Below are 27,288 nucleotides of genomic sequence, written 5' to 3' on the forward strand. Positions count from 1 at the left end.
TCTGTGTCTCTCTCTTTCTCTCTGTCTCTCTCTCTCTCTTTCTTTCTGTCTCTTTCTTTCTCTCTCACTCTCTGTCTCTCTCTCTGTCTTTCTATCCCTGTCTCTCTCTCTGTCTCTCTCTCTCTTTCTCTCCCTGTGTCTCTCTCTGTCTCTCTTTCTTTCTGTCTCTTTCTTTCTCTCTCACTCTCTGTCTCTCTCTCTGTGTCTTTCTATCCCTGTCTCTCTCTCTCTCTGTGTCTTTCTATCCCTGTCTCTTTCTCTCTCTGTCTCTCTTTGTCTTTCTCTCCCTGTCTCTCTCTCTCTGTCTCTCTCTGTCTCTCTTTGTCTTTCTCTCCCTGTCTCTCTCTCTCTCTGTCTCTCTCTGTCTTTCTCTCCCTGTGTCTCTCTCTGTCTCTCTCTCTCTCTGTATTTCTCTCCCTGTGTCTCTCTTTCTCTGTGTGTGTGTCTCTCTCCTTTTCTCTCTTTCTCTCTCGTTTCTTTCTCTTCTCTCTCTCTTTCTCCCTCTCTTCTCTTCATTTATTACTCATCACCAACACAATACTTCCCTTCTAGTTTCCTCAAATCCAAAAATCCCCCACCTCTTTGTTCCCATTAATGGTTCCTACCGCAGATTTGAATGTCAAAAAGTCACATGGTTATAGCCCGGGTGAGACCCGCATCACTGATGACATCATACAGGAAGTGGTGGGTGCAACTACGGGTGCTCATTTAGGACACAGTTCATAAAAAGAACTGAAAGGGAGGATTTCCCCTTTAAAGTCATACGTGACCCACCTACAAAAGAAAATATTGTGAAATGTTTTCCCAGAAGAGACACTTATTCTGTGGGATTTGTTTTGTGGAATATTCATGGAAAAATATAGGAATTTTGAGGTTAGTCAAATCATAGTTTTAAGTTCCTAAGAAATAGTAGTTCCAGATTGTGGGTTCACATCTAAAAAGGAAACCAAATGTATCATCACAGCAAAAAGGTTTCTGGTTTGATTCCCATATTATCTAAGGCTTTTCTCTGTGAGTTTGCATGTTCTCCTTGTGTCTGGGAGCTCCAGTTTCACCCATCAAAATAAAACAAGCACAGTAGTCTAGATAATCCTGACAGGTTTAACCCAGAGACACCGAAGGATGGGTTAAATGCAGGTTTAACCCACTTCTGTGCTATTTGAGTTTTTATAAGCCAATGTTAAGAATCCATAAAAAATGTTATTATGTTAAAAGTAAAAACGTAACCTGGAAGAATAAACATGGGCCGATTGTCTCCTGGGAGGTGAGGAATAACTCTGGACCACTAAGAGGTTAAAAACTAGCTCTATTTTTCATATTTTAAGACAGTAAAAATCAGGTACAGCACCTTCAAAGTCACAGTATGTAACTTTTTAGCCAAAAATAGATTTAAATAAAAGCATGTTGTTTTTTGGTTGTGTTTATTGCACTGATAAACATACAAAAACAATCCTCCTTTGACTTGTTTTCATGGAAATGTTGTTCCTTTGGCTTTTATATTCCACAGCATGGCAAAGAATGTATCTATAGAGAATGTTCCAAAGTATGACTTTAACTTTCTATTTCCATGGAATCATACAGGTGATGTGCCACCTTCAGAAAGTTCCATACTGTACCTTTGCATACATTTAAGCTTTTCAGTCATTACCACCGTCTACAAATATAGACTATTAGCATCAGACATGTTTAAAGCAGCTCTATGGGACTTTTCTGGTGGAGGTTCCATTCAGATGTTCCTAATTTACCCACACCCACAGTAGAAAAAGTTGTGTCACCCACATATTCAATCAGGTGTGGGAGACAGAGAGACTTCCCAGTGACTGGACCAGAGGGGTTATCCTACCCTTCTGGAAGGGCAAGGGTGACAGGCTAGACTGCTGCAACCACAGAGGCATTACCCTTCTGTCCATCCCCGGCAAGCTCTTTACCAGGATCTTGCTCACCCGTGCTCTCCCAGCCATCAGAAGCAGTCGCCGTCCCCAGCAGGCTGGCTTCATGCCTAATCGCTCCACAAATGACCACATCTCCGCCGTTCGTTTGCTGATAGAGAAGACCTATGAATTCCGTAAAGACCGACACCTCTACATCGAGTTCATAGACCTGAAGGCTGCCTTCGACACCGTCTGCCATGCTTCACTGTGGAGTATCCTACACGCCCTTGGAGCACCACCCAAGATCGTCGCCCTACTCAAGTTGCTTTATAGCAATGCACAGAGCTGTGTCCGCATTAACGGCATAGACTCTGACTGGTTTTCCATCTCCAGTGGCGTCCGTCAGGGCTGCGTGGCTGCTCCCGACCTCTTCAACTGCATCATTGACCACCTGATGCTCAAGGTCTGTGAGCGGGTCCCCGGAGTGTCCTTTGGCGACTACCATCTGACCGACCTGGAGTACGCCGACGACACCATTCTGCTCAGCATATCCTACAGCCATCTGAGAGACGCTCTGGGCATATACAGTGAAGAGGCAGGGAAGCTTGGCCTCCAAGTGAGCTGGGCTAAGACCAAATTTATACATGTCGGTGATGGGCCAGATCCACCGCCAGCGTTGGAAAAAACTGGTTCACCTGGTCGGCTCAACACGTGGGGACGGGATGCCCCCCTCCCCTTTGCTGGAGCCTTAGATAGAGAGATATTTTTTCTGCCCAGTTGTGGGGTTAGACCTGTTGGGTCACTTTTTGTTTTGCTTAACCCAAATGCTGGGTCAACAGATTGGGTCATAGTTGGCTCATTTCAAATGGCACAAAATGGCATTTCCCGCCTTTTGTCTACAGGCCGTCTGGGTCAGATCATCTGGAACCGCCGAGACTCTCTGCTGCTCCACACAAACAACTCATAAACTTATCTACACATGTTTTGACTTTATCTTTGTGATTTTATCTGAAACTTTTTACCATTTCAACATTCACTTTCAGTTAAAGTTAATGTTATTACTAAAGGCTGGGCTCCTGGCTGATGTTGGTCACTATAGTGACCCAGATCTGTGTTGGTCACTATAGTGACCCAGAGCTGTGTTGGTCACTATAGTGACCCAGAGCTGTGTTGGTCACTATAGTGAGTCAGAGCTGTGTTGGTCACTACAGTGACCCAGAGCTGTGTTGGTCACTACAGTGACCCAGAGCTGTGTTGGTCACTATTGTGATCCAGAGCTGTGTTGGTTTAATAGTGACTCAGAGCTGTGTTGGTCACTATAGTGACCCAGAGCTGTGTTGGTCACTATAGTGACTCAGAGCTGTGTTGGTCACTATAGTGACCCAGAGCTGAGTAACGTCATATCCAAACACAATCTGTGCTTCCATTTCTATGCTGATGATCTTCAAGTATATCTTCCTGTGACTTCAAATTGTTCCAATGCACTTCAGTCTGTTCACAGTGCCATGACAGACATTAAACACTGGCTTTCACAGAACTTTTTGCATTTAAATGAAAGCAAAACAGACATGTATATTGTTTGGTTCAAAACTTTTCGATGTAGTTCCTGATCTTGTTTTTTCTCTCCAACTTGTTGTCATAAACCTGGGGGTTAAATTTGATGAGTATTTGCAGTTTGATAAACATATTGACAGTGTAGTTAAAGCCAGTTTATTTTAGCTTCGTCTCCTGGCAAAAGTTAAACCATTTCTTTGTCAAGCTGACATGAAAAAGGCCATACATGCTTTTATTAGTTCCAGGATTGACTATTGTAATGCTCTTTATATTGGAGTAAATCAATACACTCTCCAACGCTTGCAATTAGTTCAAAATGCTGCAGCCCGACCTCTGACAAACACTCGCAAACATAGTCACATCACCCTGGTTCTGTACTCCTTCCACTGGCTCCCAGTACATTTCAGGATTGATTTTAAACTCTTAATGTTTGTTTTTAAAGCTCTGCATGGTCTTGCACCTTTATATCTTTGCAAGCTGTTAACGGCTCATACGCCCAACAGAGCTCTGCGGTCGGCCAGACAACACCTGCTGGAGGTCCCCAGAACCAAAAGGAAACTGTGGGGTGACCGTTCATTTTCTGTGGTCCCAGACTTTGGAACTCTTTGTCCCTGGAGTTACACTCAGTCACTACTTTGTCCCGTTCAAAGCCAAGCTAAAGACTCATTTGTTCACAATTGCCTTCAGCTAATGACTGTTTTTATTGTTTGTTGTTTTGTATATAGATTTTTTTGTTGTTGTTGTTTTTACATTTTAATGCCCTTGAAAAGCACTTTGGTTCATTTTTTGCTGTTGTAAAGTGCTATACAAATAAAGTTTGATTGATTGATAGCTGTGTTGGTCCAATAGTGAACTAGAGCTGTTTTGGTCACTATAGTGACCCAGAGCTGTGTTTTTATTTACATAGATTGGGTTATTTTTAACACAGCATTTTTAGTGTGTAGAACTTTCCACATTAAACTTATCTGTCTCTATGGACATAAGCAGGTCAAATATCAAAATGACCCACAGATGTTGTATTTACCTGTACCATAATGTCAGTACATGGTGTTCATAATAATATTGTGTATAGTGTAGGATAAACAGCTGTAACTCCATCATGTTCTTTTGCTATAAATCATTTCTAGGACTATGCTTTAAAATGCGTGCAAATTGTTCTTTCAATGCAAGAAGAAAGTTCATATTTTTAAACCAAATATCCCCCGGAGTTCCAGTATAAATCAGGTCCTGTTTTTGTAAGTTATGTCAAACTGCATTCAGTACATTCACTTTGGGAGTGGGTAGTACTAGTCACATTCATTTGAGTCTTTGAAATTTTACTTTTCTGAGTACTTTAGCAGTATATTTTTTCCTACTTGAGTAATATCTGTATTGAAGTACTTTTTGAGTACTTTTCAGTAAAAGTTGTAGATTTAGTCAAAGTGGGAAGAGCCACAGGTGACTGAGCTTTATGTAACAATGTGAAATGATTTGAACATTTGTGTTTCTGGCTCCATCAGATGTGATTTCGTTTGGATCAGTTTTGTGTCTGTTTGAAAATACCACATTGTGTATAGTGACTCAGAGCTGTAGCTGTATCTCCTGTGTGATTAATTTCATATTTGTCACATTCACATATAAATCAGATGTTACGTCCTGATTGATAGTTGCTCTTTCAGTTACTCTTACTTGAGTAAAAAAAATACATTTTTACTCTTACTTGAGTAATTTCTTGGATGACTACTTTGTACTTCTAATTGAGTAGTACAATTTTGAAGTACTCGAGTACAGTTTGTGTCTACTCTACTACCCCTGGTTACTATGCAAAATCAAATATTACATGAGAGCTCTATAGACTCGACATGGGGGATTTAAGGTGAAGTTTGGGGATTTTCAGGCCATGGTTCTGGGCTCTGTGAGAGCCGTGTTCACAGACTAAAACAGAAACTGTATCTTTTGCTCCAAAGCCAGTGCCAAGGTCAACAATTAGACCTAATTGAGTCTTATATGACTGTTTTTTAAAGGACATAGTAACATAAAGAATCAGGAGTCTGACCCACACCCTCACTGAGAGGAGACAGGACAACCACTCTGCCAGAGGAACTTTTACCCCATTACCAAAAGGTCGCTGGACTAAATCAAACAAACACATACATAAGAATGGCACTTGAATATAGCCTACAGGGGGTATTTGACTTCTATGGGGTATTAAATGTAACACATAACATATTTAGATCACCATGTTTCCTTTTATCATTTTGAAAATGCTGTATTCACTCAAAACAATGTATTAACATGTTTCACTTTCATTTTTGACACTCTGAGTTCCCCCTCCCTTTGCTCTTTGTGCTAAGTCCCTCCCCCTTCAGAGCACTATCACAACACAATCAGCTGCATCCCACTAATGAAACTACTGCACATCACATCAGGTTTGTCAAGTTGCTGTGTACAGTTTTGTATCATGTTTTTGTATGTTTATGGAGAATTGTTGTCTGTGAGCATGGGTGACGTAGGCTTGTGGGCGGAGCCTTGTACAGTCTTGTACTGTTAACCATAAGGAGGGTTCAATAAGTCTAGATGACTTAAACATGAATGGATGACAGGTAAAACCTCTTCAGGCGTGTTTCTGATGAGGGAACAATGTTATAACATGGGAGAAAGCTCTAAAAACCCGATCTTGCAGAATACCCCCTCTTTAATAACACAACTTGGAACAATCTATTAGCATCTGTTGCTAGCTTAGGAACACTGAACACATGAACAGGTGTGCTAAGAGATGCAGTTACTATATGCAAATCGAGCTGCGGTCTTAAGGTCACAGCCCTGGACGCTGACAGATTTCACCCATACTTTTTTTATGATCTCCACATACCTCCTTAAGCGGCATTAGCTCGAGGCTTAGCATGTTACGCAAGACACGCTACAGTTGTATATCTCTCAGACAGGGTTTAGCATGACCCCAGTTTAGCCTTGTCCCTAACAGAGATAACCCAGAGCTATGGGTTTACTAACAGAGCAGAGCTGGTCATTGTGGTTTAGAATAAATCCACTTGTTTGAATAGTTCTGGTGCTCACATCCAGATGACAACACAAACCTGTTTACGTTTAAGCTGGATGACATTTTTAAGCTCAATGGTTAAAGGTTGAGTTATTATAGCCTATACTTCCTTTTCAGTCCTGGTTTAGTCCTGGTTTGGGCCTGGATTAGTTCTGCTTTAGTCACAGTTTAGCTCCAATTCAGTCCTGGCTTAATCTTGGTTTAGTCTTGGTTTAGTCCTAGATTAGTACTGGCTTAGTTCTGGTTTAGTTCCGGTTTGAGACCTGGTGTGTTCGTTTAGTCCTGGTTTAGTCTTTGTTTAGATCAGGTTTAGTTCTGGCTTAGTCTTTGTTTAGTTCTGGTTTAGTGTTCATTTAGTTCTGGGTTAGTTTTGGTTTAGTTCTGTTTTAGTTCTGACTTAGTCTTTGTTTAGTTCTGGGTTAGTTCTGGTTTAGTCTTCGTTTAGTTCTGGGTTAGTTCTGGTTTAGTCTTCATTTAGTTCTGGGTTAGTTTTGGTTTAGTTCTGTTTTAGTTCTGGCTTAGTCTTTGTTTAGTTCTGGGTTAGTTCTGGTTTAGTCTTTGTTTAGTTCTCTCTGGTGGAGGGGCCGCTACCTCTTTGTCTCCGTGGAGGTCATATGTTGTTGCTTTGTCTGGAATGTTGTACAATATGGCATTAGACGAAGAAGTCCAGCTCTAGCTCAGGGTGAGATCAGGGTTACACCGGGTTTACTCCATGTGTTTGAATGTTCTTTGATGCCAGTGCAATTTTTATGGATTTGAACCACTTTGAACATTGACGTAACAGAGTAACGTCACCATTCAAACAGCATGGTAAATATTTTACATTTAAAGACTCAGTACCTGATTTTTACCATCTTAAAAGGTGAAAAATAGAACTAGTTCATTTGAAGCAGTTTGCAGTGGTCTAAAGTTATTCCTCACTGACCTTAAGCGTTCAGAACATCCTGATTATTCTCCACGATTCGGAGACCAGAGAGGAGTTTTGCTAACAACAACTAGCATGCTAAGGCATACTTTCAGATTTTTGGATAATATGCATTGTCATGTATTGATTTGCCTTTAGACTCTCAAAAGGAGCTTGTGGGTATTTTTAAAAGCAAATCAAATCTTAACATTTAAAAGATGTACTGTAACTTTAGCCTAGTGGTGGAAGGTCCACCAACTGCTGGTCTCCATGGAGATATTATTTATTTATTTATTTATTTATTTATTTATTTATTTATTTATTTATTTTATTTTTCTATTTTTAGGATAGAGAGTTTTTAAGTTTAGTACAATTTTCTTACTCAAAGTAAAATAATACTGGTCAAAACTCTAAATCAGATAAATATGCTTAACCTCTCTGTTGTTGATAAGGGGATAGAACGTCAGCATCTCTATATGAACTCATGAACACTCAAAGGTACAGTAAATGTTACACACTGTTATTTTGCAACAGTTTTGCGTTCTAAACATGATGAGACAGACAAAACAAAGAAATGTACACAATAGAGGACACTGTGGATGTTTGTAAGTTTGTAAGATCTGGAGCGGTTCGTGGAAATAAAAATTATATATATATATATATATATATATATATATATATATATATATATATATATATATATATATATATAGCCCCGCCCCCTGCTGTCTTCAGGTTCAAGTCAGCTGTTGCGTTTACAAATTGTTTTGAGACAAACTCAGTGCAATGAATGTCTCAAAACTCGTGAAAGCATAATTTTCAGATTTGTACTTGTAAAATTACAAAGTTGTAAAAAGATATTTGTTAATGTAAAACAATATTTGTAAGTGTTAAAATAGATATACATTTTTTATTTATCAGTGTACAATGATAAAAATGAACATTTACACATTCAAACTTTTTGGAACAATTGTACCTTCATACAATTTTCCCTCAGCTCTAGTGTCTTTGAACGCACCGCCAAAACACTGTCATTACAACTGTCAAGTCTCCCCCAGAGAAGAGAGAGGAGACTGTACTACTACTGCTGCTTCTACCACTAGTACTACTACCTCTACTACTGCTGCTTCTACCACTAGAACTACTACCTCTACTACTGCTGCTTCTACCACTAGTACTACTACCTCTACTACTGCTGCTTCTACCACTAGTACTACTACCTCTACTACTGCTGCTTCTACCACTAGTACTACTACCTCTACTACTGCTGCTTCTACCACTAGAACTACTACCTCTACTACTGCTGCTTCTACCACTAGTACTACTACCTCTACTACTGCTGCTTCTACCACTAGTACTACTACCTCTACTACTGCTGCTTCTACCACTAGAACTACTACCTCTACTACTGCTGCTTCTACCACTAGAACTACTACCTCTACTACTGCTGCTTCTACCACTAGTACTACTACCTCTACTACTGCTGCTTCTACCACTAGTACTACTACCTCTACTACTGCTGCTTCTACCACTAGAACTACTACCTCTACTACTGCTGCTTCTACCACTAGTACTACTACCTCTACTACTGCTGCTTCTACCACTAGAACTACTACCTCTACTACTGCTGCTTCTACCACTAGTACTACTACCTCTACTACTGCTGCTTCTACCACTAGTACTACTACCTCTACTACTGCTGCTTCTACCACTAGTACTACTACCTCTACTACTGCTGCTTCTACCACTAGAACTTCTACTTCTTCTACTAGTGATGTTGCTGTTGCTGCAGCTGTTGCTACTACTACTATATTTACTACTACTACCACTACAATTACTACTACCACCTGGTTTCTGCTTGGTTCAGTGGGGCTTTAGTCTTGGTTTAATACTGATCAAAATACAGTTAAGCCCTGTTTAAGTGTGATTTAGATCTGGTTTAGTACTTCTTTTGTCCGTAAAGTTACATGGTAGTTTAGATCTGGTTTAGTCCTGCTTTAATAAAGCTGTTATTGGATGTGTTCAGTTTACAGTGATCCTTCAGAAGTCCAAACTATGGCAGCCTAAAACAGTCAAACTTCTTAACCCACACATGCTCCCTGAACAGAATGACTTACACCTCTAGAGCACAAAGCACAGGCCTCCTCGCAGAGCCTGTGCTTGTCCAGGTGTGAGCGCTGACTCCATGGGAGAGACCATGGGGCCGATATGGGGGGGGAGATTTTGGGGAGGATTTTGGGGGGTCTTGTTCCTAAAATAACACAAAACACAATTAAGGTGCGCGACATTCCAAACGACTTCCTCTGGCTGCGCCAGCACTTTTCCAATGTTGGTTTTGGATGGTGACCTGGGCATCCTTCTGCATGTGCTCACCATCGCCCCCTGTGGACAAGCAACTATACAATACAATATGGTTTATACAAGTTTGTTTCAAATGTCAAAGGCCATAGACCGTATTATTCATTCAGATCATTTAAGCAAGTATAAACCAAGTCTAAAAGAGGTCTAAGTAAGTACTAGAACAGGACTAAACTAGGACTTAACCGGTAAAAAACTAGGACTAAAATAGGTCTAAACTAGCAATTGTCTGGCTACATTTTATTGTCCCCTTAGAAAAATGTGTACACTACATTTGACCATCCTTCAGTGTCTCTGGGGTAAACTGTGACCCAGCAGCTACAGATCTTGAGCTAGTCTTGGACAGGATGGGCTTACCTGGAGGATTTGATCTATCACAGGCAGGACATACAAACTCCACATAAACACAGGCATAACATGTAAACTCCACACAGACACAGGCAGAACATGCAAAAAACACACAGATACAGGTAGAACATGCAAAAAACACACAGACATAAGCAGAACATGCAAACTCCACACAGACACAGGGAGAACAAGAGTTGAGCCAAAGAGTTGAATCAGAAACCTTCTTGCTGTGAGTGCTAGCCACTCAGTCACTGCTCCTGTCTACTCTTCTGGCTCCTCTCCTCTGCTTCTCTAGCTCTGCTCCTCTGGTTCTGCTCTTCTGTTCCTCTGGCTCCACTCCTCCGGCTCCCTGCTCCTCTACTCCTCTGGCTCTGCTCCTCTGGCTCTACTCCTCTGGCTCTACTCCTCTGGCTCTGCTCCTCTGGCTCTACTCCCCTGGCTCTACTCCCCTGGCTCTGCTCCTCTGGCTCTGCTCCTCTGGCTCTGCTCCTCAGGCTCACTGTTGGGGGGCTCCCTGTTTGCAGAGGTCCAAAGTTACTCCTCACTGACCTTATGCATTCAGAGCATCCTACTGATTCACCAGGATAAGTTTTGAGAATTTTTCACAACTCTCAGAGACCAGACCATAGTTTTGCCAGGCCTTTCTGTGTGGAGTTTTTCATGTTTCTCCCCGCGTCTGGATAGGTTTCCTCTGAGTACTCCGGTTTCCCCCATCAACCAAAACATGAACGCCCTTCAAGACCACTGTTGTTGTGATTTCGGGCGTTACAAAAATAAATGAATTGAATTGAATTGAACCACGGTAAAGCTAACAACAGCCACCATGCTAACAGCACACTTCCTGATTCTCGGACAATAAAAGTCTTTATAATTATATGCAGACAGTACACAGTGGACTTATTCTTACCTCAAGAGCTGCTTTTACTGGAACAGACACATTCTGCTCAAATACATGGGGGGAAATAGTATATAAGACCTTTAGTTGGTTACAAAATCAAACCTTTGCTGCTATCAGCCTTTCCGAATTCGAATCCACAGTTATTTACATACTAGTACTGCTCATGCTACAACTACTGCTTCTTTTTTGTACTTGCAGGATGTTTGGAGTGTAGAAAGTTCCTGCCTTGCTCCATTATTACACTGCAGGTTTAAAGTTTTTGTCTAAAAACTATCTTTGAACCCAGTGAGCGAAAGGCTGCACTTACCCACCTGTAATGTCAGCAGCACAGGACGTCCTGAAGTGTTTAAGTACGAGCAGAGCAGAGCTGTTTGTCCGGGCCATAATGTTACATCTGGCCTGGTATGTACTCACACAAAGTCACACGAAAAACACCTGTCCAAAAATAAGGAAGTGCACGTTACCCTACTAGTTGTTGTTAGCTTGTTAACAATATTCTGCACTAGTCTCTGAAAACTGCTTTTAAACTCATCATGGTGAATTAGGATGTTCTGAATGCATAAGGTCAGTGAGCACGACAGTAAACTGTTTAAAATGAGACAGTTCTATTTTTTATTTTTTTTAAGACAAAAAAACAGGTGTAGAGACTTAAAGATTGTCTTAAATAGCCCTGTATGTTTTAAAGTTGCACAATGTAACTTTTCAGGTGTCCACAGCACAGTTTATCTCCATGGAGATGTTATTGCTTTGCCTGGAATGTTCCAGAGTATAGAATTAAACGTATCTGTCTTCTGGGGGAGGAGGACAGGAGGATGAGGAGTATGTGGAGGAGGAGGACAACAAGGAGGAGGAAAACAGGTAGGACAAGGAGGACGACGACGATGAGGAGGACAAGGAGGAGAACAAGGAGGAAGACAAGGAGAAGAATGAGGAGGACAAGGAGAAGAATGAGGAGGACAAGGAGGAGAATGAGGAGGACAAGGAGGAGTAGGAGGAATAGGAGAGGGGATCAAATGATTGTACCAGCCAAGTCTTCTGCAGGCGGTGGTTGCAATTTCCCCACTTTACAGTAATCCTAACCCGACTGCTGGTATGCTAGCACCGCGCTTTGACGTCAGGAGGAGGTCCCAGGAGGCCGCAGGGGAGCCCTCTTCAGAACAAGCACATGGCTTAAACACGCTTCAGGGAATAATATGGACCATTCCATCTGAGACAGACAGTGTGAACACTGCTGCTATTATATGAGGCTAGAACAGGACTAAAGACCGGGACTTAACCGGGACTTAACCAGGACTAAACCAAGGACTGATTCAGGATTGAACCAGGATTAAACCAGGACTAAACCAGGACTGAACCAGGACTAAATCAGGTCTAAACCAGGACTGATTCAGGGCTAAACCAGGACTAAACCAGGACTAAACCAGATGTAAATCAGGTCTAAACCAGGACTGATTCAGGGCTAAACCAGGACTAAACCAGGACTAAACCAGATGTAAACCAGGACTAATACCAGGTCTAAACTAGGACTAATACCAGGTCTAAACTAGGACTAAACCAGAACTGAACCAGGACTAAACCAGGACTGAACCAGGACTGAACCAGGACTAAATCAGGGCTAAACCAGGACTAAAGCAGGTCTAAACTAGAATGAAGCTGTCATGATGTCAGTTTCCCTGTCCTCCCGTGCTCTCTCCCCCTCCCCTACCTGTGTGTCTGGAGCTGGGTGGAGTGCCTGACTCCTCCCGTGCACACCTGGGGTGCGTCAGCCTAATCACCACCACCTGCTGCTGACTACAAGAAGGCTTGGCAGTCTACACTCGGTGCCAGACCGTCCGCGTGTAAAACGTGAATGTTTCTTGCTAAGCTTTGTTATATGGTACTTTCCGGCAAATGCTCATTTGGATTTATGCACCCTCCAGATTCCTGCCTCTACTCGCCCAGCTCCTGCCGCCACGTTCCAGTCCCGGTATCGCTTCCAGCTCGTCTTGTCTCCTGCTCGTCTCGTCTCCTGCTCGTCTCGTCTCCTGCTCGTCTCGTCTCCTGCTCGTCTCGTCTCCTGTCCGGTCCTGGTCTCTGGTTTGTCACCCGCTCCCCGCTCTGGTCTTCGTCTGATCCGCCTGCCCTGGTACCGCACCTGCTTCTATCCCCGTCCTGGTCCTGTCCTGCCCGCCTCTACCTGCACCGCACCCGCCTGACCCGTCTCCCGCTCCCCGGTTCCTGTACCTGCTCTTGTGACCTGTTTAAAGACTGCATTTTCACCGCTGTAAATAAACACTGTTAAAACTGCTCTGGTCTGCATCCTTTGGTCCTATCCGCACCGTTACGACAGAACGGTCTGGCCACTATGGACCAAGCAGGCTCAGATCCGGACCAGACGCGCCGCCTCACGCACTCTCACCCCGAGGCGGTGCTGGGTCAGCATGAACAATCCATTCGGACTCTATTGGAGCTAAATCAGACATTGTCCCAGCAGGTGGCACAGCTTAACCACCAGGTGGCCGCGCTCCTCGTCACCCCGCCTGCTGCAGCCGGAGCGCCGCCACGCCTCCCGGAGCCGAGAGGCACGGATCCGGAGCCGTATGCTGGACAACCTCACCTCTGTCGCGGATTCCTGTTCCAGTGCGAGTTCATGTTCCAGCAATGCCCTTCTCGTTTCAGCTCGGGGGCCACCAAGATCCGATATATATGTGGATTACTCCGGGGCAGAGCTCTCCAGTGGGCAGAGGCGCGCCTAATGAAGACGTCTGTGGATAGCCTGGATTTTAATGAATTTGTGTCCACGTTTAAGCTGGTGTTTGACCACCCGCACTACCAGGACAATGCTGCCTCCCGGTTATTGACTCTCAGCCAGGGCTCCAGGACGGTAGCGGATTATTCCATTGAATTCTGGACACATGCGGCGGAGCTGGACTGGACGGACAGCGCGCTGCGGGCTGTGTTTGTGCGGGGCCTGAACGAGACTTTGAAAGATGAATTGGTTTCCCGGGACGAACCCCCCGACCTGCGGACCCTCATCTCCCTCACTCACCGTATAGACAACCGCCTACGGGCTCGTCGCCGAGAGAGACGCCGGTCACCGGTCCCGCCGGAGCCACGCGCTGCCCCGCCCCCGCCGGATGAGCCCATGCAACTCGACAGGACCCTTGTGTCGGCCGAGGAGCGTCAACGGAGGCGTCGTCTGGCCGGGGCTTGCCTCTACTGCGGTGAGCGCGGACATTATGTGGTCACTTGCCCAGTTCGGCCAAAAGGGGGGGCCCACCAGTAGCACTGGGAGTACTGGTGGGCGAGCAACACATCCTGGACTCTTCTAATAGACTGCGGCTCAGCGCCACCCTGTGCGTTCGCACAGAGACCTTATGCGTTTCCGCCCTTATCGACTCCGGGGCTGAGAGGGACTTTATTGATGCCCAAGTCGCGGAGCAGCTCGGGGTCTACCTGGAGCCCCTCGAACGCCCCTTAAATGCCCAGGGGCTCAATGGACGTTTTCTGGGGCACATCACTCACATCACAGAACCTGTCACCGTGATTCTGTCCGGCAACCACCAAGAGAACCGTCAGTTTCATGTCCTGTCCTCCTCCGCTTCTCCTCTGGTCCTTGGTTACCCCTGGCTACGCGCCCACAACCCTGTTTTCGATTGGGCCAGGGGCGGAGTTTCGGGCTGGAGTCCCGATTGCCACGCCAAGTGCCTTCGGTCCGCCCTCCCTCCGGCCGGGAGGTCCGTTCCTGTCGCTGATCCGTCCCCAGACACCCCCAATCTGTCCTCGGTGCCTGCTGAATATCACGACCTGGGGGAGGTTTTTAGCAAGAGCAAGGCCCTCTCTTTACCGCCCCACCGTCCATATGACTGCGCCATTGACCTCCTGCCGGGTGCCCCACTACCATCTAGCAGGCTATATAACCTGTCTAAACCTGAACGCGAGTCAATGGAGGACTATATCCGTGGGTCCCTGGCTGCCGGAATCATCCGCCCGTCCACTTCACCCGTGGGAGCGGGGTTCTTCTTTGTGGCTAAGAAGGACAAATCCCTGCGGCCTTGCATTGATTACCGGGGTCTGAACAATATAACTGTAAAGAATAAATACCCGCTTCCCTTACTGGACTCGGCATTTACGCCCCTCCACGGTGCAACCATCTTCTCAAAGTTGGATTTGCGGAATGCGTACCACCTGGTGCGCATCAGGGAGGGAGACGAATGGAAGACGGCCTTCAAGACACCCCTGGGACATTTCGAATACTTGGTTATGCCCTTCGGTCTCACCAACGCCCCTGCCGTATTCCAAGCCCTCATCAACGATGTGCTCCGTGATTTCCTTAACCGATTCGTCTTTGTTTACTTGGATGACATCTTGATTTTCTCGCGGTCCCCCCAGGAGCATCATCAGCACGTTCGCCAGGTTCTCCAGCGCCTCCTCGAGAATAAACTGTTCGTGAAAGCTGAGAAATGCGAGTTTCACGCAGAGGAGGTCAGCTTTTTGGGCTTCATTGTGGGGCGGGGCCAAGTAAGAGCTGACCCTGAAAAGATCCAGGCTGTCACTGAGTGGCCCGTTCCTACCAGCCGGAGACAGCTCCAGAGATTTATCGGCTTTGCCAATTTTTATAGACGTTTCATCCGGGATTTTAGTAGGGTTATCTCGCCCTTAACTAAACTCACCTCTCCTGCTTTGCCGTTTGCCTGGTCTCCTGAGGCGCAGACAGCCTTCGAGAAGCTTAAGAGACTATTTACCTCCGCTCCCATCCTGCACCAGCCCGACCCTTCACGGCAATTCATCGTGGAGGTCGACGCCTCCGACTCGGGAGTGGGGGCCGTGCTTTCGCAGAGGTTCGACCCCCACAACCGCCTCTGTCCCTGCGCCTTCTTTTCCCGGCGATTGTCCTCGGCCGAGGTCAATTATGACGTGGGGGATCGGGAGCTCCTTGCCGTAAAGCTGGCCTTGGAGGAGTGGCGCCACTGGCTCGAAGGGGCGGAGCAACCATTCATCGTCTGGACCGACCATAAAAACTTGGAGTACATCCAGTCCGCCAGGCGCCTCAATCCCCGTCAAGCTCGTTGGTCCCTCTTCTTCAGCCGCTTCAACTTTCTCCTCACCTACCGCCCCGGATCTCGGAACGTCAAACCCGATGCCCTCTCCCGCCAGTTCGCCCTGGAGGATAGCCCGGTCACCGCAGAAACAATTATTCCCTCCTCGTGTGTGGTGGCCGCGGTCCATTGGGATATCGAGGACACCGTCCGAGAGGCCCAGACCAACGACCCCGACCCAGGTAACGGCCCTCCAGGTAAACTGTTTGTTCCCGATTCTGTCCGGTCTCAGGTGCTCCAGTGGGTCCATGCCTCCCGTTTCGCCTGCCATCCTGGTGCCGGTCGCTCTCTCTCCCTCCTCAGGAGACGCTTCTGGTGGCCCACGATGGACACAGACACCCGGGCTTATGTCGCCGCCTGCCAGGTATGTGCTCGGGCCAAGGCCTCCCACTCACCCCCTTCTGGTCTCTTGCATCCTCTCCCAGTTCCTCGTCGCCCTTGGTCCCACATCGCCTTGGACTTCGTGACGGGCCTTCCCCCTTCCCAGGGGAACACGGTGGTTCTCACCATTGTGGACCGCTTCTCCAAGGCCGCCCATTTCGTTGCCCTGCCTAAGCTCCCCACAGCCAAAGAAACTGCCGACCAGCTGACCCGTCATGTCTTCCGACTCCACGGCATCCCGGTGGACATCGTGTCCGACAGAGGGACCCAATTCACCTCTCAGGTATGGCGGTCTTTCTGCGACGGTTTGGGGGCCACGGTTAGCCTCACGTCCGGGTTCCATCCACAATCTAATGGGCAGACGGAGCGGGCCAACCAAGACCTGGAGTCGGCCCTACGGTGCACAGCCTCCGCCAACCCCGCGACCTGGAGTACTCACCTGCCCTGGATAGAGTATGCTCACAACTCCCTCGTGAGTTCCGCCACTGGTATGTCCCCCTTCGAGGCATCGCTGGGATATCAACCCCCTCTCTTTCCCACGGAGGAGAGGGACCTCGCCGTCCCGTCTGTTCAGCGCCATCTCCAGCGCTGTCGCCGGATCTGGAAGAAGGCCAGGGCGGCCCTTCTTCGGGCTGGAGCGCGCACTAAGGCGACGGCCGATCGCCACCGTGTCCCGGCGCCCGTATACCAACCTGGCCAGATGGTTTGGCTCTCCGCCAAGACGGTCCCGCTGAAGACGGACTCCCGTAAGCTGTCCCCCCGATTCCTGGGACCGTTTAAGATCATGAGGATCATAAATCCATCGGCGGTGCGCCTCCAGTTACCCCCGTCTCTCCGGATTCATCCGACCTTTCACGTCTCCCAGGTTAAACCAGTCCGGACCAGCGACCTGTGCCCTCCGGCCGATCCCCCACCGCCCGCCCGAGTCATTGACGGCCACCCGGCGTTCACCGTCCGCCGCCTGATTGACGTTCGTCGCCGTGGTAGGGGCCTCCAGTACCTCGTCGATTGGGAGGGTTACGGTCCGGAGGAGCGATCCTGGGTGCCCAGGGCACGCATTCTGGACCCCGACATGGTGAGAGACTTCCACCGCGCTCATCCTGACAAGCCTGGGGGTCCACCAGGAGGTGGACCTTAGGGGGGGGGTACTGTCATGATGTCAGTTTCCCTGTCCTCCCGTGCTCTCTCCCCCTCCCCTACCTGTGTGTCTGGAGCTGGGTGGAGTGCCTGACTCCTCCCGTGCACACCTGGGGTGCGTCAGCCTAATCACCACCACCTGCTGCTGACTACAAGAAGGCTTGGCAGTCTACACTCGGTGCCAGACCGTCCGCGTGTAAAACGTGAATGTTTCTTGCTAAGCTTTGTTATATGGTACTTTCCGGCAAATGCTCATTTGGATTTATGCACCCTCCAGATTCCTGCCTCTACTCGCCCAGCTCCTGCCGCCACGTTCCAGTCCCGGTATCGCTTCCAGCTCGTCTTGTCTCCTGCTCGTCTCGTCTCCTGCTCGTCTCGTCTCCTGCTCGTCTCGTCTCCTGCTCGTCTCGTCTCCTGTCCGGTCCTGGTCTCTGGTTTGTCACCCGCTCCCCGCTCTGGTCTTCGTCTGATCCGCCTGCCCTGGTACCGCACCTGCTTCTATCCCCGTCCTGGTCCTGTCCTGCCCGCCTCTACCTGCACCGCACCCGCCTGACCCGTCTCCCGCTCCCCGGTTCCTGTACCTGCTCTTGTGACCTGTTTAAAGACTGCATTTTCACCGCTGTAAATAAACACTGTTAAAACTGCTCTGGTCTGCATCCTTTGGTCCTATCCGCACCGTTACGACAGAAGCAGGCATTTAATCATTTATTATTTGGATTATTTAACTTGGACTAAACCAGGTCTAAACCAGGACTATAGGGGGAGTAAACCACATTCAAGTCAACTAGGACTAAACCAGGTCTTAATCTGGACTAAAGATCTGAACCAGGACATAATGATTACATAACTATGTGGGGTCTACAACATACAAGAGGGTCTATAAAAACAAGGACTAAACCAGAACTAAACCAAACTTCAGTCTTAGACCAGAGGGCCACACTTCAAATGAATAGCAGTTTTCTGCATTTGTTTGGTACAATAAAAAATATAAATACAAATTAAAGCTGCACTATGTAACGTTTTGGATGTTGAGTCCGCTCTGTTTGTCTCCACGGAAATGTTATTGCTTTGCCTAGAATGTTCCACAGTATACATTAAACATGTCTACCCACCCCACAAAGGTGCACCTTTAAACTGAAAAATGTGTTTATATTTTCATGTTAAAGTACCGTACCTGATATTCCCCCAGGTATTTGAGCTTAATGTGTCTTATCTCAGTACAGATATATTGTAGAAGCAGCTCTGGAGGCCAAAATAAGTCTGCTGTGTACTGTCTGCATGTAATTATAAAGTATCCAAGAAGCAGGAAGTGCACTGTTAGCATGCTAGTTGTTGTTACCTTTTTCTGCTGTTAACTTGAAGTCTCCAATCATTTGCACATTATACCTCATTTAACCCTGCACAAATCCCCAAATTACTGTGGCTACTCGTTGTGTCCTCTGCTCACCCAAAACCCGCACAGATGTTTTCACCACAAACTCAAAAACATTATAAAGATGAAAGATAAGGTTCTGCAAATGTTCAACTCATTTCCACTTTGTAATATCTGCGTAGCATACTCCAGTGGCTAAAAACCATGTAACTGCTGTTAAGATATCGCCAACCTCAACTTCGCACCTTATTTGAACTCAACACTATGGACAGGAAAGAAGCAAAGACAGTTAAAATTACTATTACAAATCATTATAACGAGACAATTGCATCATTACTAATCTAGAACTATTTAGCTTGAACTAAACCAGGACTAAACCAGATCTGAATCTAAACAAAGTATGGACTAAATCTGAACCAGGATTAAATCTTAAGTAAATAAGGTCTAAACAAGCACTTAACCATGAATGATTTAGGACTAAACCAAGACTAAACAGGACTAAACCAGCATCAAACCAGGACTAAACCAGGACTGAACCAGGACTGAACCAGGACTGAACCAGGACTGAACCAGAACTAAACCAGAACTAGAACTAATTACCTTGGAGGAAACCAGGTCTAAATAAGAACTGAACCAAGATTAAACCAGGTCTGAATCTCGACAAAAGATTAAATCTTGAGTAAATAAGGTCTAAACTGGGAATTTTTCTTTTGAAATGATTTTTGTACTGTGTACAGAACAACAGCACTGACTGAACGAAAGACTAAAAAAGTAAATACATAAAACTCTCAAAATACAGGAAAAGTTTATTCAAATTTGTGGAACAGCTGCATTAGTCCAGAACATGGCTTTTGTTGGTCCAGAACGCGGCTTTTGTTGATACAGAACATGACTTTTTTTTAGTCCAGAATGTGGCTTTTGTCCAGAACATGGCTTTTCTTAGTCCAGAACATGACTTTTATTAGTCCAGAATGTGGCTTTTGTGAGTCTAGAACAAGGGTGTCAAACACATTTTTCACCAAGGGCCACATCACAAAAATGGCTGTTTCAAAGGGCCAGATGTAAAATAAATCTAACTACTTTTTTAAACTTGTTAATTAACTGTTTCTGTATTTGTTACTTATTCAAGTTACAAATATTACATATGCATTTACCTAGATGTAAAAATATGGCTGTGTAACTGCATATCTCTTGATAAAATTACATTTCAAGACCATCATACCCTGTCGAGGGCCACATAAAAAGATGTGGAGGGTCACATTTGGCCCGCGGGCCTTGAGTTTGACACATGAGGTCTAGAACATTGATTCTGTTAGTCCAGAACGTGGCTTTTGTCCAGAACATGAGTTTTCTTAGTCCAGGATGTGTCTTTTTTCCAGAACATGGCTTTTGTTAATCCAGAACATGGCTTTTGTTAGTCCAGAAGGTGGCTTTTAGTTATTCCAGAACATGGGTTTTCTTAGTGCAGAACATGACATTTGTTAGTCCAGAACGTGGCTTTTGTCCAGAACATGGCTTTTGTTAGTCCAGAACGTGGCTTTTGTTACTCAAGAATGTGACTTGTGTTAGTCCAGAATGACTTTTATTAGTCCAGAATGTGGCTTTTCTTAATCCAGAACATGAGTTTTGTTAGTTCAGAATGTTGCTTTTGTCCAGAACATGGCTTTTGTTAGTCCAGAATGTGGCTTTTGTTAGTCCAGAATGTGGCATTTGTTATTCCAGAATGTGGCTTTTGTTATTCCAGAACGTTGCTTTGTGAGTCCAGAACATGGCTTTTGTCGAGAACGTGGCTTTTGTTAGTCCAGAATATGACTTTTGGTAGTCCAGAATGTAGCTTTTGGTAGTCCAGAATATGACTTTTGTTAATGCAGATTGTGGCTTTTGTTAGTCCAGAACATGGTTTTTGTGAGTCCAGAACAAGACTTTTGTGAGTCCAGAACAAATTTATTGTCGAGAACATGGCTTTTTGTGTGTGTCCAGAACATGACTTTTGTAAGTCCAGAACATGGCTTTTGTCAAGAACGTGGCTTTTGTTAGTCCAGAACATGGCTTTTGTTAGTCCAGAATATGACTTTTGCGAGTCCAGAACATGGCTTTTGTCCAGAACGTGGCTTTTGTCCAGAACATGGCTTTTGTCCAGAACATGGCTTTTGTTAGTCCAGAATGTGGCTTTTGTTAGTCCAGAACATTACTTTTGTTAGTCCAGAATATGACTTTTGGTAGTCCAGAATGTAGCTTTTGTTATTCCAGAATATGACTTTTGTTAATGCAGATTGTGGCTTTTGTTAGTCCAGAAAGTGGCTTTTGTTTTTCCAGAACATGGCTTTCGTTATTCCAGAATGTCACTTTTGTTATTACAGAATGTGGCCTTTGTTAGTCCAGAACGTAGCTTTTGTTAGTCCAGACCATGACTTTGTAAGTCCAGAACATGGCCTTTGTTGAGAATGTGGCTTTTGTTAGTCCAGAACATGACTTTTGTGAGCCCAGAACAAGACTTTTGTGAGTCCAGAACATGTTTTTTGTCGAGAACATGGCTTTTGTTAGTCCAGAACGTGGCTTTTGTTAGTCCAGAACAAGACTTCTGAGTCCAGAACATGGTTTTTGCCCAGAATATGGCTTTTGTTAGTCCAGAACATGACTTTTGTTAGTCCAGAACAAGACTTCTGAGTCCAGAACATGGTTTTTGTCCAGAATATGGCTTTTGTTAGTCCAGAACGTGACCTTTGTTAGTCCAGAACGTTGCTTTTGTTAGTCCAGAATGTGGCTTTTGTTAGTCTAGAATGTGGCTATTCTTAATCCAGAACATGACTTTTGTTAATCCAGAATATGCCTTTTGTCCAGAATTTAGCTTTTGTTAGTCCAGACCATGAATTTTGTAAGTCCAGATCATGGCCTTTGTCGATAACGTGGCTTTTGTTAGTCCAGAACATGACTTTTGTCAGTCTAGAACAAGACTTTTGTGAGTCCAGAACATATTTTTTGTCGAGAACATGGCTTATGTTAGTCCAGAACGTGGCTTTTGTTAGTCCAGAACATGTTTTTTGTCGAGAACATGGCTTTTTTTTGTCCAGAATGTGACTTTTGTTAGTCCAGAACGTGGCTTTTGTTAGTCCAGAACGTGGCTTTTGTTAGTCCAGAACATGACTTTTGTCAGTCTAGAACAAGACTTTTGTGAGTCCAGAACATGTTTTTTCGTCGAGAACATGGCTTTTGTTAGTCCAGAACGTGGCTTTTGTTAGTCCAGAACATGTTTTTTGTCGAGAACATGGCTTTTTTTTTGTCCAGAACATGGCTTTTTTTTAGTCCAGAATGTGACTTTTGTTAGTCCAGAACGTGGCTTTTGTTAGTCCAGAACGTGGCTTTTCTTGGTCCAGAACGTGGCTTTTGTTAGTCAAGAAGGTGGCTTTTGTTAGTCCAGAACGTGGCTTTTGTTAGTCCAGAACGTGGCTTTTGTTAGTCCAGAACGTGGCTTTTGCTAGTCCAGAACGTGGCTTTTGTTAGTCCAAAACGTAGCTTTTGTTAGTCCAGAACAAGACTTTTGCGAGTCCAGAACATGGCTTTTGACCAGAATGTGGCTTTTGTTAGTCCAGAATATGACTTTTGGTAGACCAAAATGTGGCTTTCGTCAGTCCAGTACGTGGCTTTTGTTAGTCCAGAACGTGGCTTTTGTTGTCTCACATTTGGGTTTAGCCCTGTAATCTTCGAGCTACAGATGTGCAAGTGAATAATGATCACCTGTGGAGTACAGCTGTCCAAAAGCTCCTGTTACATAACACACATAACACAGACACAGGACTGAGGGAATCTGAAAGGGCTCCTGTGTTACACAGAGGAAACGTAAAGGGCTCCTGTGTTACACAGAGGAAACTTAAAGGGCTCCTGTGTTACACAGAGGAAACTTAAAGGGGTCCTGTGTTACACAGAGGAAACTTAAAGGGCTCCTGTGTTACACAGAGGAAACTTAAAGGGGTCCTGTGTTACACAGAGGAAACTTAAAGGGCTCCTGTGTTACACAGAGGAAACTTAAAGGGCTCCTGTGTTACACAGAGGAAACTTAAAGGGCTCCTGTGTTACACAGAGGAAACTTAACGGGCCTGTATATGATGTTTGCCATGGATTTGAGCTGTGTCCCATACACATAGATGATATAAGTGGCTCTTAAGTCAAAATAAGTCCCATGTGCGCTGTCTGTCTCTAATTATACAGTGGCGATTCAGGAAATGCACTGTTAGCTTGAAAGTTTTTTGTCAGAATTACCTTAAAAGCAAAACTCCACTCTGGTCTGTGAGAGTTGTGAAACGTTTTTATGAACTCATCATGGTGAATAACTAGGATGTTCAGAATGTATAAGGTCAGTGAGGAGTAACTTTGGACCAAACTCTTTCAAATGAACTGGTTCTGTTCTTTCTTATTTTGAAGATGGAAAAAATCAGTGACAGAGAAAGAAGCAGTAGCAGTAGTAGTATTAGTATTAGTAGTAGTAGTAGTAGTAGTAGTAGCAGTACTAGTAGTAGTAGTAGTAGTAGAAGTAGTAGTAGTAGTAGTAGCAGTAGCAGTAGCAGTTGTAGCAGTAGCAGTAGTAGCAGTAGTAGTAGTAGCAGTAGCAGTTGTAGCAGTAGCAGTAGTAGTAGTAGTAGTAGCAGTAGCAGTAGCAGTATTAGTATTAGTAGTAGTAGTAGTAGTAGTAGTAGTAGTAGCAGTAGTAGTAGTAGCAGTAGCAGTAGCAGCAGTAATAGTAGCAGTAACAGTAGCAGTAGTAGTAGTAGTAGTAGTAGTAGCAATAGCAGTAGCAGTATTAGTATTAGGATTAGTAGTAGTAGTAGCAGTAGTAGTAGTAGTAGTAGCAGTAGTAGTAGTAGCAGTAGTAGTAGTAGCAGTAGTAGTAGTAGTAGTAGCAGTAGTAGTAGTAGCAGTAGTAGTAGTAGTAGTAGTAGTAGTAGCAGTAGTAGTAGTAGTAGTAGTATTGGTAGTAGTAGTAGCAGTAGCAGTATTAGTATTAGTATTAGTAGTAGTAGTAGCAGTAGTAGTAGTAGCAGTAGCAGTATTAGTATTAGTAGTAGTAGCAGTAGCAGTATTAGTATTAGTAGTAGTAGTAGCAGTAGTAGTAGTAGTAGTAGCAGTAGTAGTAGCAGTTGTAGCAGTAGCAGTAGTAGCAGTAGTAGTAGTAGCAGCAGTAGTATTAGTAGTAGTAGTAGTAGTAGCAGTAGTAGTAGTAGCAGTAGTAGTAGTAGCAGTAGCAGTTGTAGCAGTAGTAGTAGTAGTAGCAGTAGCAGTAGCAGTATTAGTAGTAGTAGTAGCAGTAGTAGTAGTAGCAGTAGCAGTTGTAGCAGTAGCAGTAGCAGTAGTAGTAGTAGTAGTAGTAGTAGTAGTAGTAGTAGCAGTAGCAGTAGCAGTATTAGTAGTATTAGTAGTAGTAGTAGTAGTAGTAGTAGTAGTAGTAGTAGTAGTAGTAGTAGTAGTAACAGTATTAGTATTAGTATTAGTACATTACATTACATTAAACCAAGACCTCCGGCTCCATGGTACACGTTACAGCTCAGGACACTCAAATATGTAAGACGCACAGAGAAGCTTTGGCGCCGCTCGCGCTCTGAGCAGTCTCTGAAGGCATGGAAGCTCTGCCTGCTCACTTATAAGGCCGCTCTGTAGAAAGCCCGAACTAGATACTATTCAAATCTAATAGAAGTAAACAAAAATAACCCCAGATGTAAACACTGTAGCCAGGCTGACAAACTCCCACACTGCTAATGAGTCTCTTATCCCCTCGAACATTAGTTGTGATGACTTTCTTCACTTCTTTGATTACAAAATTACAACCATTAGAGACAAAATCAACAAAATTACTCCAAAAATCAGCTCTGAACTAATCCAGTCTGTAATACCAATATCCCACATAGATCCTCTAATAATATTAGATAAATTTACTCCTGTTGATGAGGTGGAGATTACCTCAGCCATCATGTCGTCCAAACCATCAACCTGTATGCTCGATCCTATTCCAATCAGACTCCTCAAAGAAGCCCTGCCCCTAATAATAGATTCCATCCATAACATAATAAATATGTCGTTAGAAAATGGCTACGTTCCTCAGTCCTTTAAGTATGCTGTGATTAAACCCCTTTTGAAAAAACCTAACCTAAATCCTGATGAATTAGTCAACTACAGACCTATCTCTAATCTTCCCTTCCTCTCAAAAATTCTAGAACGAGTTGTGGTGAAACAGCTCTGCCGCCACCTGCAGGACAATAATATATTTGAAAAATTTCAATCTGGATTCAGAGCTCACCACAGCACAGAGACTGCACTGCTTAAAGTAACAAATTACTTACTAATAGCTGCTGATAACGGGCTGGCTTCAGTCCTGGTCCTACTGGACCTCAGTGCAGCGTTTGACACCATTGATCACAACATTCTACTGCAGAGGTTAGATTGTGACATTGGAATCAGAGGGACCGCCCTCAAATGTCTATCAGATAGGTACCAGTTTGTTAGTATAAACCAGAGCTCCTCTCCCTGGTCTAAAGTAGCCTGTGGTGTTCCACAAGGATCTGTGCTTGGTCCAATCCTATTTACTCTGCATATGTTGCCATTGGGTAACATTATCAGAAAACATGGCATTAATTTTCACTGCTACGCTGATGACACTCAGCTGTACTTATCAATGAAACCAAATCAGACTGATCAAAACTCAGTGCCTGTGTGAAGGACATCAAAACCTGGATGACCTTGAATTACCTGCTTTTTTCTCCTGAAAAAACAGAGGACATTGTCGTTGGTCGCAAAGGTCAAAGAGATTTTCTGTCGGACCAGATAATCTCACTCGACAATGTGAGTATAGTTTCTAGCCCTACTGTAAAAATCTCTCATTCACAGCCCATATAAACCTAGCTTGTAAAACTGCATACTTTAACCTTCGAAATATAACTAAAATTAGAAATATTTTACCTAAAAACAATGCTGAAAAACTCATCCATGCATTTGTTACTTCCAGACTTGATTACTGTAATTCTCTGCTTGCCGCCTGCCCCAAAAGTACTATAAAGTACTATAAAGTACTATAAAGTACTATAAAGTACTATAAGGAGCCTCCAGTTGGTCCAAAATGCAGCGGCCAGAGTCCTAACAGGAACTAAAAGAAGAGACCACATCAGTTCTGTACTAAAATATCTGCACTGGCTTCCTGTTGAGCTTGGAATCAAATTCAAAGTCCTCCTCCTGACATACAAAGCCCTAAACGGTACGGCCCCATCCTATCTGCAAGATGCTATTGTCCCGTACCAGCCAAACAGAGCACTCCGCTCTCAGAATGCAGGACTATTAGTGGTTCCTAGAGTGTCCAAAAGTACAGTGGGAGGGAGAGCATTCAGTTACCAAGCTCCTGTGCTATGGAATCAACTCCCTGCTGATGTTAAACAGGCCCCCACAGTCTCTGTATTTAAGACCAGGCTTAAAACCTTCCTCTTCGGTATAGACCAGGTTACATAGTGAGGGAGTTAGGGAGTGACATTAAAACCCGGGATAAGACAGGCAGCAGTAGGAGATAACTAGCTGGGGGAAGTATGGCAACCTGAGCATTATCCTCTGCTTTGTCCTATTTTCTCATCAGCAATGCTATTCACATGTTGTCCCCTGTCCCACTCCCCCTGTGGAGTGTAACTCTTTCAGATGCCCCGATGACAGCTGGACCCTCTCCTCCTCCCCGCCTGGCCCTCCTCCACCTGCCTCCCTCTCCTCCTCGCCTGGCTCTCATCCTCCTCGCCTGGCTCTCCTCCTCCTCGCCTGGTCTTCCTCCTCCTCGCCTGGTCTTCCTCCTCCTCGCCTGGCCTTCCTCCGCCCCCCTCCCTCCTACTCGTCTGGCCGATTTTTCTTGTTTTGTCTGATTTTTCCTGTTGTTTGATTTTCCTGTTTGTTTTTGTGTGTAGGCAGCACGGTGGCTGAGTGGCTCATGTCTCACAGCAGAAGGTTTGGTTCGATCCCCGGGTCGCCCAGGCCTTTCTGTGTGGAGTTTTTCATGTTTCTCCCCGTGTCTGGATAGGTTTCCTCCGGGTACTCCGGTTTCCCCAGTCAACCAAAACATGAACGCCCTTCGAGACAACTGTTGTGATTTTGGGCGTTACAAAAAATAAAATGAATTGAAATTAATTAGTAGTAGTAGCAGTAGCAGTAGTAGTAGTAGTAGTAGTAGTAGCAGTAGCAGTAGCAGTAGCAGTAGTAGTAGTAGTAGTAGTAGCAGTAGCAGTAGTAGTAGTAGTAGTAGTAGTAGTAGTAGTAGTAGTAGCAGTAGCAGTAGCAGTAGCAGTAGTAGAAGTAGTAGTAGTAGCAGTAGCAGTAGCAGTAGTAATAGTAGTAG

At 44.8% G+C, this 27,288-nt stretch overlaps 1 pseudogene; it reads left to right on the forward strand.

The window, feature by feature from the left end:
- The first annotated feature begins 594 nt into the window (after nucleotides 1–594).
- Nucleotides 595–26,396, forward strand: LOC117381382 (uncharacterized; annotated as a pseudogene).
- Nucleotides 26,397–27,288: the final 892 nt, after the last annotated feature.

This window comes from Periophthalmus magnuspinnatus, chromosome 2, assembly GCF_009829125.3.
Source record: "Periophthalmus magnuspinnatus isolate fPerMag1 chromosome 2, fPerMag1.2.pri, whole genome shotgun sequence".
Lineage (NCBI taxonomy): Eukaryota > Metazoa > Chordata > Actinopteri > Gobiiformes > Gobiidae > Periophthalmus > Periophthalmus magnuspinnatus.